Raw genomic sequence first — 14,263 nt, 5'->3', positions numbered from 1 at the left:
CTTGTTGCAGAACTGAATGCCCATGAGCAAAGATGAGCAAAGACTGTTGCGTACTTCCAAAGGGGTCCTGTGCCGGCCAAGATATAGCCATTTAGATTAATAGGAGCGCTAACAGATAGATCTTTCAAGGTATGTGGCTGTGAGGCTTGTGTGGGTGACGCAAGTTTAAATTTGGCTTGCAACATTTCCTTCATCATTTCTTGTCCTCTTTCTACTCTCTTCTTTCTAATAAAAATGAAAAAATGCCTAGAGTAAAAAAGGTCAGTATTTTGTACTTTTGAAATTCACTTATGTTGTCAGAAATTGGATACAGTGGAAAAAAATATCCCTTTACTATATGCAGGAGTACTTCAGATAAAAATGAGACAGGTGAACCGTACACTTTGCCCCAAAGATTCATCCGTGTACCGCTACAAGGCTGTGTCCATTAAGAGCATTATGATGTGCTGACCTGACAGCTGTCAAGGTTACTGTGAAAATAGGAGAAAGGCACTGATATTTACTCATGGGGTTTAGAAACAATAAAGGCCTGGCAGCGTTTAAGAGATTATAGACATCTACACACATCAGTGGACAATAATTTCTCCTTCTTCTCTCTTTTCCTCGATTTTCTGCTCTTTGATTCTGGGTTCACATGACATCCCACCGCTGGGATCACTGGAGCGAAGCGTCTGGATAGAGTAATGTTTCCCATTTGACTGATTGTGCACACACATATTTTTTTTTTTCTACTTCGAGGGGTACTTTCCATTGACTATTAATTCATACTGAGCCTATGATATGTATATCCTCTAACCCTAGCCACAGAAACATTTAGCATTTTTACGTTTTCATTAAGACATTATGTATGTTTCTAAAGCCATTTTTCTTGTGGGGACAGTTGGCTGGTTACTATGACATATATTTCTGGTTTTAATATACTTGTTGTGGGGACATTTTGGCCCAACTTGTAATAATTCATGTGAGATGGCGGTATCGCAAGAAGATCCTACAAAGTGGTATGTCTTTAATTCCCATAGACACCAACCCATCAACAAACAGAATTTCAAACTGAAACAATATAGGCATCAAATTTTAGCATCTATATCCAACACTTTATTATCCTATAGCATCCTATCCAACACTTTATTTTAAGAAATGTAATTAATATTTTTTTCAACGTTTTAATATGCCTACTTATTCCATATTTATTTATGTATTTGTCACTGGTATGTATTTGTCATTTGGTTTGGGTAAGGAGTTGCACTTTATGGTTCGGTTTAGGTTTGTGATAAACTTGGAAAAAATCGTAAATATTTTGTAACGAGTTTCCACTGAGGAAGGGACGGAAACAGCAACAGGATTCAGGTAAGGTTGTTTTTAATTCACACACTAATTCACACACTACTACAACACACTAGCTTCTTGGCCTTCATGTCGGGCTCTCCCCTGGGCTCTGTTGCTGCTGCTTTTTATGCCGCTCCCCTCAAGCTACTGCAATTAGAGACAGGTGTTAGACATAATTTAGCTCAGGTGTGAGCGCCCTTACCGCTTTTCTCTCCCGGACGGGCGCTTGACCACGCCCCCACTGCCACATATTTATATGAACCAACTCATATAATTTTTAAAATGTTATACTATTATTACAACTCTATATGTGACTGGGTTCTATGTATAAGTGCACACACACACACACACACACACACACACACACACACACACACACAAAACCTTAAAAATCTGATGATCAAAGTCTCTGTATTGTGAAAAAGGGCTAACGTACAGCACACAGTACACTTTTCTATTGAAAAATATAAAAAAAGTATTTATTGTATTATAGAGTACACGTATACACACTCATACTGCAGTAAAAACATCCTGATAAATTTTTTTTACATCCATAGCCTAGGTAATTTTTGTTTTGTGAGTGTTAACAAAAGATACAGACAGAAAGATACTTGCGTGGTTTATTTTCCGTTCTTTGGTACATATAGCTCAAGCTTAGAGAGATCTACTGTAGTACAGACTAGTTGCAGACTGGCACAACTGAGCCCAAGCTGTTTAGAAAATTGCAATCACTGAATATTAAGAAATGGTTGTGCCATTTTTCAAATCAGTGGAACAGTCCATTAACAGTGGAAGGTATGTGTTTTCTGCAGAATGGGGCACACATACTTATTTACACACATACTCACAGATGTGAGTTTATCAGGTTCGAGCAGCCTGAGAGCACAGACAAAGATAAAGAGGAGGGGGTGAGAGAAGAGAGAACATTGAAGACCATACACCTGTACGTGGCAAACACACACTCTCACAGCACCTTATCAGTTTCAGACACATACTACTATCTGGAACATCACTGTATACAGCTAGTTTATTTTATGGAGGAGAGAGAGACAGACAAAGAGACAGAGAAAGAGAAATGTGTGGTTGTAGTCTAAAACTTTAGTTTATGTGTGCACAAGCAAGCCCATTTTATAAAGATCAAATGCCAAAAAAAGAAATAAATAGTTACGTTTGATCATACCTTATCACCTAATCAATGATTGTCCTCTGTCCTTTTCTGTAAAATTATGTCACAAAGAAACCCAAAGGAATAGAGCATATGTATATATTTGTTATTTTATAGTGTGCCTAATTATGGTGTTTGCTATTTTGTATTTCTGGATGCTTACACTGGTTTTGCTGACAAACTCGTCCATTTCCTAGATACACATGTGGTTTTAGATTGAAAACCGTGCCTTGCTATGCAAAAAACACTCAATCCAGCACTGCATGGATCCTTTTCACATTTCTGGGTTTGGAACACAGAAGTTAACAATAGCGGAGTATAGACTTCTGTTGCAGTAATTGGGAGACCACAGCAAATATTATTTTTGCATTCCAACACTATTTATTTAGTGTTTTAAAGGGATTAATGGAAAGGAGGAGGTGAGAACCGGCTTGCCGATATAAATAATAGTTTAATGAAGAAATTAACAAAAAGACAAACACACAAAGGTGTCAGACAGCTGTCTGTAAAACTCTCTCGCTCTCTGTCGCACTGCCATCTTCGGTCGGCTCTTATCCCTCTCGAGTGCTAATTAGCCTGATTAGGGGCCGGGTGTGTAGCATCACGACCCGGCCCCGCCCTTCGCCCTGCTAAAGTGTTTCTTCAACTTCAGGCACTTTTAGCAATGTTTACTTAAAAAGAAACAAGAAAGAGAAAACATGACAAAAGATTTTTCAACAGAAAAACTTTTTTTTTTGTCCACAATGTCCAACAGTATACTGTATGTAGGGACTTCCATTACAGGAGATTTATGTAGTTTTTTTTTCTTCTTCTTTTTTATTTGTATTTTTTATTTTATTTTTTATTGTCATGAAAATCCCAATTCTTTCTACAACATCTTAAATTCTATTTCAATGTTTAATGAAATTGTGTGGTCGAAATAATTGAATTGACATTTTTATATTTTTTAAATAAACTTTGTCTTGCTATGGCAAATTTAATAAATATTATGTATCCAAATAAAATTGCTCACAAGTGATACTTACCTTGATTTTTCGACTTGGTAAACAAGTACACTAACAAAAAAAAAAAACTTCAGTCTACATTTGAACACTACCCTAAAATTGCAAATCAATGGAATTCTGTCAATATACACAATATGAAGTGCCAAGGATTGTAATGCATGACTTACTTGGAGGGGGGAGGTTATATCAGCAGAGGAAATCCAAGCAAGCATTCATTATGAGTAGATAGGTTTACTTATTATTAAGGGGTGTTGGCTACCCCTCAAGCCTTAGACAGCATGTCGCTGAGCTGTGCATTTTAAAGGAACAGCGAAGATTAAATTAAATTTCATGATGAATACATCTTCTTTCGTTTTCCATGGAAGAAATCAAGTAATTCGTTTGGAACAACATAAGGGTCAGTAAATGACCTTGGGTGAATGAACCCTTTAACATGGGTACAATTTGTTGTACCATGCCGATGGGGAGAGGGATTAACTCTGGAAATATGTTGAATGGCTCCTTATGTTTACATAAATCAGGCAGAACTTGAACATGAAGATGTTTGTTCAGCTTTGTGTTGGTCACGTTGATGTGTCTGTGTATGTGTCAGAGAGTAATCACAGGTTCTCACATGCATCATCCTCCACACATTAATTTACACTGAGCTCTGTGACTCTGTCTCTCCTCTCATCCATATTTCCCCCACTGGCTGCTGATTTTGGGGTTTCAATGAAAGTTCGCTAACTGGTTAGTTTGGCGGTGTTGTGTTATGCTATTAGCTAAGCTGTACTGTGTTTGCAATATGATGTCGGCAGGTTGTGCATGATTATCACACCAATATATGTAGCGAATTTGGTATGATAAATGTTCACTGCACGGGTTAAAGTGTTGTGTACATTACCATTATTTGTAAGGGAAACAGTATGTGTGAGCTAGAAATTAAATTAAACGGTCCTATTTCTACATTACTATGTAAGGAAATTAATAATGGAATCAGTCGTGTTTGACAACCGTTATAATTTAGATAAATGACAAATAACTAGATTATTTGTCTGAATAAATTCTCCACCATTAAAATCACAATACAACGTCTCATTTCTACTGTAGGGAATTAGCTTTAATAAGAGAATTATGATTAATACTCTTATTGGAGTAATGCTATTCTCATGGCTTATTGACAATAATATTACACATATAGGTATAGCTTTGAAGCTAAATTTTTAGAAACAGGGATGAGATTATTTATAAAAATATACCACAGTCAACATATCATTAAAAGGGAAACATGAATAATTAATAATATCTTGTGATAATTAATTATGAACATTTGGATCGGTTAATAGAATCAACTTGAGGTAGCTGAATTAACATTACAATCAATTTATCTGTTCGTCCAGCAAACACTCAGTATTGATCGTCTATCAATTCTCAGAAAGGATATTTTTCTTGACCACACAAAAATAACTCTTTCTTAGCATGGAGCTGAGATCGAATCATTACATTTACATTGATTTACAAGCAGACCAGAATCAACTCGCTACAATATACCGGGTCCTGGTCCCGGTCCCACACAAACAGCAGAAGAGAGTGAGTAAGAGGCAGGGTGTGTCTTTTAACTTCTGCTGGAGGTTCCTCCTCTCAAGTCTGGCTTGACCAATGAGAAAGCGGGAAATGTTCCTTTGTTTGGAAGCGGACTCATTTGCATGATTGGGGTTAGTTTAAGCCCCTTTATGCTCTCATTAATAGAGCAAGCATACAATGCATGCTGTCAGAAGTATATATATATATATATATATATATATATATATATATATATATATCATTGTGCAGGATGTCAGACAAGGATTAATTTGGTAGGAAACATGATACTAAATAATTGTACATTAGCTGGTAGTCCTGTCATAAGTCATGCATAAAACAGTATACAGTACAACAACAGTACAGTAACAGTAACACTTTACAAGACAGTAATGATCCTATACACAATGTCCTGGGGATATACATGTGAAATTATAGACAGTTTGTCTATATGATCTGAGCTTTGTGTCCATTTGCTATGGGGGGAAAGGAGGGAATCACACTTTCTGCATTCCTTTGCTGATAACGATCAGTGGGGGATCAGACATAAATGGAGCCTGCGTGGCCCTCTGCTGGCTACAGTCTTGAGACATCTGTTGGCTTATTAAATAATGACTAAATGTGTGTCTGATTGGTCTAGATGCTACAGTGCTGTACATCAGAGGTCAAGTTAATCAGTCAGTAAAATCTCAAAATAGGAACCAAATGTGCTACTTATTCTTTTATTCTTTTTTTTTATTTAATTGTTTTATATATATTTTTAATGCTTCAATATGAGACATTTTGCAATCAGAATGAGGGGGGCCCTGTCAAACTTTTTGCTCTGTAATATTTGACTATAAACACCCTGGACGGTACATCTATATTTCGGTCAAAATATGGGGCTTCCCAGCTATTACAGGACAGTTGGCAACACTGCTATTTTGAACCCCCGATATTGCTAGAGGGATGAACCACTAATGTGAGTGTGTTGACGCAATAATATAGCTTTGTTTTTCTTAGTTTTAATTCATCTACTCTTCAAAAGTACACATACATGTTATTGGATCATTTATATTGTTGGCCCATGAAGCCTTCTCAAATCACCCTGTTAAATACATTTATTGTTGAAGAATTCCATGTCAGAGGCCAGCAATTAATTGGAGTTATGACATCTCGTCATGTACTATTTTTTAGGCCCTCTGTAGAAGTCACTCTCAGAATGGATGGCAGAGGAATACCCTACTTAAACTAATTAAAATGGCTTCAACATAAATGACTTGGAATAATGCATCTCCTACTGACAGAACACTTTAGATCAAGGTCTTGGCCCAGATTTCTCTAGCAGTATCTACTTATTATTCTTTGCTGGTCTTAAGGTTAAATCTTACTTCTTAAACATAATTTTAAGCAGACTGTAAGTGTTTACAGTCCATACACGTGAAGTTTCACCTTCCAAAAAGTTTATATAAACTCAGAGCAGCTGTATCAACACTTGGAGGTCTATTGATTGGCTTAGTGGCAAGAATTAGACAAGGGTCACCTCTGAGGTGCTAGTACAACAAATTGACAAAAGACCTCCATTAAGGTAATTTTACCCAGTTAATTTAGTCAGTGGCAGTTCTTTGTCTAGAGTTCCCAGCTCTGCTTGTCATCAGATGTTTGTCCTTTGGATGAAACAATTTCCAGTATTAGATATTGATCACCACCCTCTATTAATCCTGAACAAGGAGGGCTTGTAACAGACTGTGAAATGTGGATGAGATACTTGGTTTTATCACACCAATTCTCTCTTATAACTTTGGTTAGCACAGCACAGTATTGATAAAACCTCTCTATCTGGTGCTGTAAACAAAACATTCTCTCTCGTTTATGATGTCCCTCTTCTAAATGAGAGGATCTTCAATAGGGGTAGCCATTTGTCAGAATACCACACTGTCACTGTGTGACCTCAAAATGTCTTCTCCACAGTCTGGGTATTCTGCTGGTGGGGGAGCGATCTTCCTAACAGATGCACTGGGTGAAGCTCCATTCAGCCTCTCACTACCAAATCTAAACTAGCAGCTGACAGAGGCAGAAATAGGTTGAGATGATGTTACCTGATGCTTCAGCAGAAATTTTTAGACCCAAGTTTTTCCTGAGCAGATGTGGATTAGGCAATTACACACCTGCAGCTGGCTCTATCTCCTCTAAAGCCTGTTAGCTTTGCCTGTAGGCCTACACAGGTTTCTGAAGATAAGTGACCATTCTCTGTCTCTCAGTAAGTGTTGTCAGTGCTACAGGAATTCACTCTGTAAGCCCAAACTTGGACCACCCTTACACATATTCTACAACTCAAAGTCTTCAGTCCTCCTTCTGGTTATAATTTTTAACAGTGAAAAACGTAAGATTAACACCAACACGAGAGAGAGCCGTAACATTAAAAAAAATATATTTTCTGAGAATTCATAGCTAAAAGGTTCCAACAATGTTGGGTAATGCTCAGGGGTGGAAAGAGTACTGAAAAATCATACTCAAGTAGATGTACTGAGTACTGAGTTGCAAAATTTATGCTCCATTATAATGAACACTTTATGCCAACTTTTAAAATACATCACTTATCTATGATAAACACTACATGAATCTGATTTAAAAAAATAAAAGGGAGATATGATAACAGAAATGAAAAAATTAAAAAGTTATGTTCAATACACTGATCACCATTTTAAATCCTAGAAACAATTACATTAAAATCAGTATATGTGTAAGGTCTAAATTTCCCTTAATGCCAACAGAGCATTATTGTTGTGCATGTTCAAACAATGCAAGGATTGCAAAAAAAATGCTAAATAAGCAGGATCACTTGGCATGTCATGTTCTGCACAATAGAGGAGGTAGAGCAGACATGGGAAAAGTTGTTTGTTATGGGGCTACAGGACACTTAAAAAGGAATCATTCACCCAAAAATGAAAGTTCTCTCATCATTTACTAACCCTCATGCCATCCTTGATGTGTATGACTTTCTTTCTTCTGCAGAGCACAAATTAAGATTTTTAGAAGAATATCTCTGCTCTCCTGGTCCATACAATAAAATTGAATCGATGCTAAAATATTGAAGCCCCCCAAATCACATAAATCAGCATAAAAGTAGTCTAATCCATGTGCCTCCAGTGGTTTAATCCATGTCTTCAGAAGAGATATAATAGATGTGGTGAGAAACAGATCAATATTTAATTCCTTTTTTACTATTAATTCTCCTCCCTGCTCAGTCAATCTCCACTTTGACTTTCACTTTCTTTTATGTTTTTGGTGATTTGCAGTCTTCATGCATATTGCCACCTACTGGCCAGAGAGAATAATTTCTAGCAAAAATGTAATAAAATATTGATATGTTTGTCACCCACACCTGTCATATCAATTCTGAAGTCATGAATTAAACCAATATAGTTGTAAGTATTACATTTATGCTTCTTTTCTATGCTTTTTGGAGCGTCATCATTTTGGCACCCCTTCACTTACAGAACATTGAATGGACCCACAGAGCTGCTGAAGTATTACAAATGTTGATACTTTTCTATAATTATAAAGGCTAAGCATAATTATAATTTTTTTATAATCTCTACTTTCCTAGTAATTTATAATACCAATTAACACACTCTGTACATCAGGGGTCAGAATTATTAAAAAACAAACAATATATAAAAAAATATTATTATTAAAAATGTCTGTTTTATTATATTACTTTAATACTTTTAAAGCTACTCTAGTTATTCAGCCAAAAGTAGTGAGTGGTTTTCTCATTTCCTTGTTATTGTTGTTTGATTAATAGCCTTTATATGACATTGCCTACTAGGCTATGCTCAATTCGGTTACATGTACACTTCAAGTCCGACATTTTGCTGCAAATATGCTTTTTGTCCCACTGTTTTAGTTCACTTTAGACATAAACGTCTGGGTTTACATTAAATCCTCACCAAGACGGGCACTAGCGGAATTATAAAGTGTATTTGATCAATTAACCGCCTGCCAATCAAACAGCGCACAGCAACAGACATCAGGAAATAAAAAGTCAATCTTTTATATTTCATCTAGATCAACCAACTAGTGGTGCTCTTGCTATCATGACTGATGTAATGAACACCCCTGTTCTAGATGTAAAACATAGGCTAAATATAGAAAACTACTCAAAAGTTTGATCATGGACATTTTTTCTGACAAACATCTAGATAATTTTATTGAACAGCCCTATTGATAACATTGCTTTAATCTCACAGCAGCAATAATCTCAGTGAGAGATTTAAAATGATAAAGTTAAATTACAGGCTACGTTATAGACCCAGAATTAAGTCAGCAGAAATATAAAATTTACCTCGATATGCTTCTTCAAATTAGAAGCAGGATTAATGCTGATTTCTATCTTGAGCAAGTTAAACTCGCATGACACAATCAAGCAATTGGCCTTTTTCCCTGTGAAAATTCCTTCCAGGTGCAGCCAGTTATGTTCAGGTGTAAACTGTGCTTGATGAATTCTCCACAGTTGGTGCCAGATCTGCCAGTTTTTTTTTATGTGTGACTTGATTTGATGGGAGTCACAAGACTTTCCCTAGACAATCATGTTGATAGATAAAAATAAAATCAGGACAGGGAAGTAGCGAACACAGATGGTGAGAAAATTGCGCAGTAAATGCACAGATACAGCACTTAAAATATACTCAAGTAAAAGTAAAAGTATACCATTTGTAAACTGCTTAAAAAAGTACATTTTGGGGGAAAAGTATTTAATTACAGTAACAGGAATATTTGTAATTTGTTAAAAGAGTTAAAACTGATAAAGAAGATAGCAAATTAAGTTGTGTTATGCTAAACTTTACAATAATCTTGTCACATTTTCATGGTCACACAACCACTGTTGGGTAAGTTACTCAAAAAACATAATCAACTACAAATGTGATAAAAGAAAATTTATCACATTGCTTTACTTTTAAGAAACATTCTAAAACACTTTTCACAAAAAAGTTTTTCCACTCAACAAATTTTAAATAATTTCTACATTTACTCTTTGTTAATTGTCGGAAATGCAAACAGATGGACAAATTAATTCAAATTATATTTGATAATTTTATGGATTGTACATACATTAGAAATGTGTAACCCGAGTAATGTACTTAAAAGAAAATACTATAATTGAAAGACAATTACTGTAATCTATTACAAGAACTGAAAAAGTGATGTATTACACTTAAATGTAATGTCATTAGATTACAGTAACTACTTAATAAGTAATCAGATTACATCCAACACTGTCCACATCTACAATGTCATGTTTGGAAAATGTTTTAACTTAAATTTGTTAGTTGGTATGCTAGAAAGTTCCCTAAAAACATCCAAATCACCCACTGTTCTGCCCTGCAAAGGAAAAAACCTTCAAATTAAATCAAAACTGATTTATGACTGGAACTGGGTCTCTTAGAAAATGAACTATCCTGTGACAGATGAGTTTAGCTCAACTATACTCATTTTCAGAGAAAACAGTGTGAGACTATTTACCATTTTGGTTGGACAATCAAATACTTTGGATCCGTTTTCAGTGTAAGTGTAGTTACTGCTTATACTTTGTTGGACAGTGTAGCATATTTGCCAAGAATCAGGTGTAAATGAACGTAAACGATCTGCCATTAAAGGAACAACAATTTTAGTATGCATCTGCAATGCAGGACATGCATCATGCATTTTCAGAGCCAACTGAGAGTCACTAAAGGATTGTGCATGCATTTATAATTGAGCTTTATATAGTTTAATAAGATGATTCTCCCTTTAGCCTTAGGTTAATGATGAGATTTCTGTCAAAATGTTGTTTTTCCAGTGCTGGGAGCATTTTTGCTTGGTTGATTTGGTATTTTCTGTCATGAAACCAGAATTAGTCTTTTTTTATATACTCTCTTTAGTCAGTAAAACATTTAAATACTCAGTGGACTCAATTGGACGCAACACAAAAGGAATGAATGGGATTTTTGAATAACTCGAAAAAATATTAATCTGAAGTCATGGCTGAGCAGTCAAGCAACACTGCCAATTCAATGCAACAAAAGCATTACATCATTACCATTTTCCAGAGGAATTAAATTTTAAACAAACTGTCTGCTGAAAAAAGAAAAACATGACTTATCCACAGGATTAGTACAACTGGCTTTTTCTAAAATATCCACTGAACAATCTTCTATTTCTTTAAACTGAGTGCTCTCTCAGAAAGCTGTGGAGGTAAGAAAAGGCAAATTGCTTGGCAGTGGGCAGGAACGAGTAAGTGCATCTGTGCTGTCTAGATTGGTCTGCGTGCCAACAGGAAGTGAAGTCTTAATGGCGGCTTTCGGTTTATCTTGTCCACTGGCCTATTGAGACCAATTACCATGGCCAACAGAGCCTGACAAGGAGATTTCATGCATCAGGGGGTGAGAAAGTCAAAGGTTTCCTGTACTTTGGGGTGAAGAAATGATTCGCTACCACAAGACACAGGCGCCTTACCGACAAAACATGAGTTAGGATGGAGATGGAGAGAGGCTTTAGTTGTGCCTTTGCTTTTGTTGCTTCTTTCAGCTATCAACCACTCCTATCGAAAAGTAAAATTTTTAAATGCAGTGGCAACTTCAGAACAGGCATCGATAACCACTATGCAGAAGCTTTTTAAAGAGTCAAATGCTCTTAATGGGGAAGAGGTTTCCATTTACCTTTTGTTATGTACCAAAACGGTCCTCTAAAGCAATCAAACACTAACATAAAGTCAAGTGTGAACCTGGGGATTATTCTTTATGTGCAGTGGGTACAATGTAAAATAGCAGATGTTGTTTATGACATAAATTATAAAAGTGCTCTAAGATTTGGAGCAGCAGAATTCCCAACTGTCCCCATGTGTCATGATCTATCCCTCACCTCCATCCACACCCCTCTCTCTGTCAGGTTCTCCCTAACGATATTCGTCAATGCTTTATATTTTAGAAGCTGGTTGTGGTGTGCAGGCCTGTAGCTAGTGGGGTGAAAAGTGGTACTGATTCTAGCAGCCCAAAGGTCCAGGTGGGCCCACAACATATTTGAAACTGTATTTTTTTAATAGCTAAGGGGCCCAGAGCATTATATAGTCAGGGGGCCCAGAATTCCTTGCTACGAACCTGGTGGCGTGCATAATGCCTTCAGTACAGGTTGAATGGAATACAAACAAGTAATGTTCTTGTCATAGCCATTATTATTATATTAAAAAAATTCTAACTGAAATAAAACATTCTGTTTACTGAAATAAAAACAAAAATGACTGTAATTGGATAATTGCATTGTTAAGGTACCGGGTTCAGTATAAGTTAAGCTCAATCAACAGCATTTGTGGCATATTGATTACCACCAAAAATAAAATAAAAGAAAAATAAATACTTATACTTTGTCCCTCATTTTTATTATTTGCTTATTTAAAAACTGTGGTTACAGCAATGCACTCACAATGAAAGTGAATGGCGCTAGTCCCTAAACATTAAAATGCACATTGTTTCAAAAGCATAGTCGCAAGATATAAACATAATACACATTAACATGATTTTAGTGTGACATTTTATTACTAACCTTATCAGTGTAAAGTTATATCCAATATTATAATTTTTTGCGATGACAAAGTAATGGTAAACCCTATAAGTGATTTTATTGCTCTAAAATCATGTAGAACAGAGATTTTATCCATCTATAGTCATGTTAACTGGTGGACTGGCTCCATTTTCTTCCAGTCATGTGCCTTACTGTAACCACAATTTTTAAATAAGCAAGTCAAAAAATTGTTCTAAACATTATGCTACAAATGTTGTCAATTGAGCTTAATTTGTATTGAACCTGGTACATTCTTGTAATGTCTCCAAAAATGAACTAAAATAAAATAAAATAATAATAATAATGACCACTTTAGTTTTATTTGTTGATACACAGTATTCAACAAACTTTAAAACCTACAATACATCCTGCCTTCTTTAAACATGAAAATGCCATTGGAAATCGAAAACACCAGACAGCCCCTGTGAAATTTTAAAACACATGGAAGTTAATGCATTTACATTTACATTTACATTTATTCATTTGGCAGACGCTTTTATCCAAAGCGACTTACAAAAGAGGAAGAACATCAGCGAATCATCTTAGGGAGACAGTGGTACAAAAAGTGCTATATTACAAAGTTTCACTATCATCAGAATAGTACACCAAACAGATTTAAGTGCAACAAGAAATGTAAATAATTTTTTTTTTTTTTTTTTTTAGTGACCGGTTAAGTGCTTTTGGAAAAGATGTGTTTTTAGCCGTTTTTTGAAGATAGAGAGTGAGTTAGCTTCCCGGATTGAGTTGGGAAGGTCATTCCACCACCATGGTATGATGAAACTGAAAGTCCGGGAAAGTGTTTTGGTGCCTCTTTGTTTTGGTACGACAAGGCGACGTTCCTTAGCCGACCGCAGGCTTCTGGTGGGAACGTAGCTCTGCATAAATGTTTTTAGGTATGCTGGAGCAGACCCAGTGACTGTTTTATATGCCAGCATCAGGGCCTTGAATTGAATACGTGCATGAACCGGCAGCCAGTGGAGAGAGACAAAGAGTGGTGTAACATGTGCTCTCTTAGGTTCATTAAAGACCAGACGTGCTGCTGCATTCTGGATCATTTGCAGGGGTCTAATAGCACATGCAGGAAGGCCTGCAATGAGAGCGTTACAGTAGTCCAGTCTAGTTATGACAAGGGACTGAACGAGCAGTTGTGTGGCATGTACAGAGAGGAAGGGTCTTATCTTCCTGATATTGTAGAGTGTAAATCTACATGATCTTGCAGTTTTTGAAATGTGGTCTGTGAAATTTAGCCCATCATCAATGGTTACCCCTAGATTTCTGACCGTTTTGGAAGGTGAAACTGTAGTTGGACCCAGCTGCACGTGATGTTGTGTTCAACAGCAGGGTTGGCTGGAAAGACAAGGAGTTCGGTCTTGGCAGGGTTGAGTTGAAGGTGGTGTTCTTTCATCCAGGCTGAGATGTCTGCCAGACAGGCAGCAATTCGAGCGGTCACTGTGGTGTCGTTGGGCTGGAAAGACAAGTAGAGTTGCGTGTCATCAGCGTAGCAGTGGTAAGAGAAACCATGTGACTGAATGATGGGTCCCAGTGATGTTGTGTATATGGAGAAGAGAAGTGGCCCAAGCACTGATCCCTGAGGTACCCCAGTAAGTAACTGGTGTGGCTTGGATACTTC

This window comes from Xyrauchen texanus, chromosome 23 (assembly GCF_025860055.1).
Source record: "Xyrauchen texanus isolate HMW12.3.18 chromosome 23, RBS_HiC_50CHRs, whole genome shotgun sequence".
NCBI classification, from domain to species: domain Eukaryota; kingdom Metazoa; phylum Chordata; class Actinopteri; order Cypriniformes; family Catostomidae; genus Xyrauchen; species Xyrauchen texanus.
The sequence above is the reverse complement of the archived record's forward strand: the minus strand, read 5'-3'. Positions refer to the sequence as shown.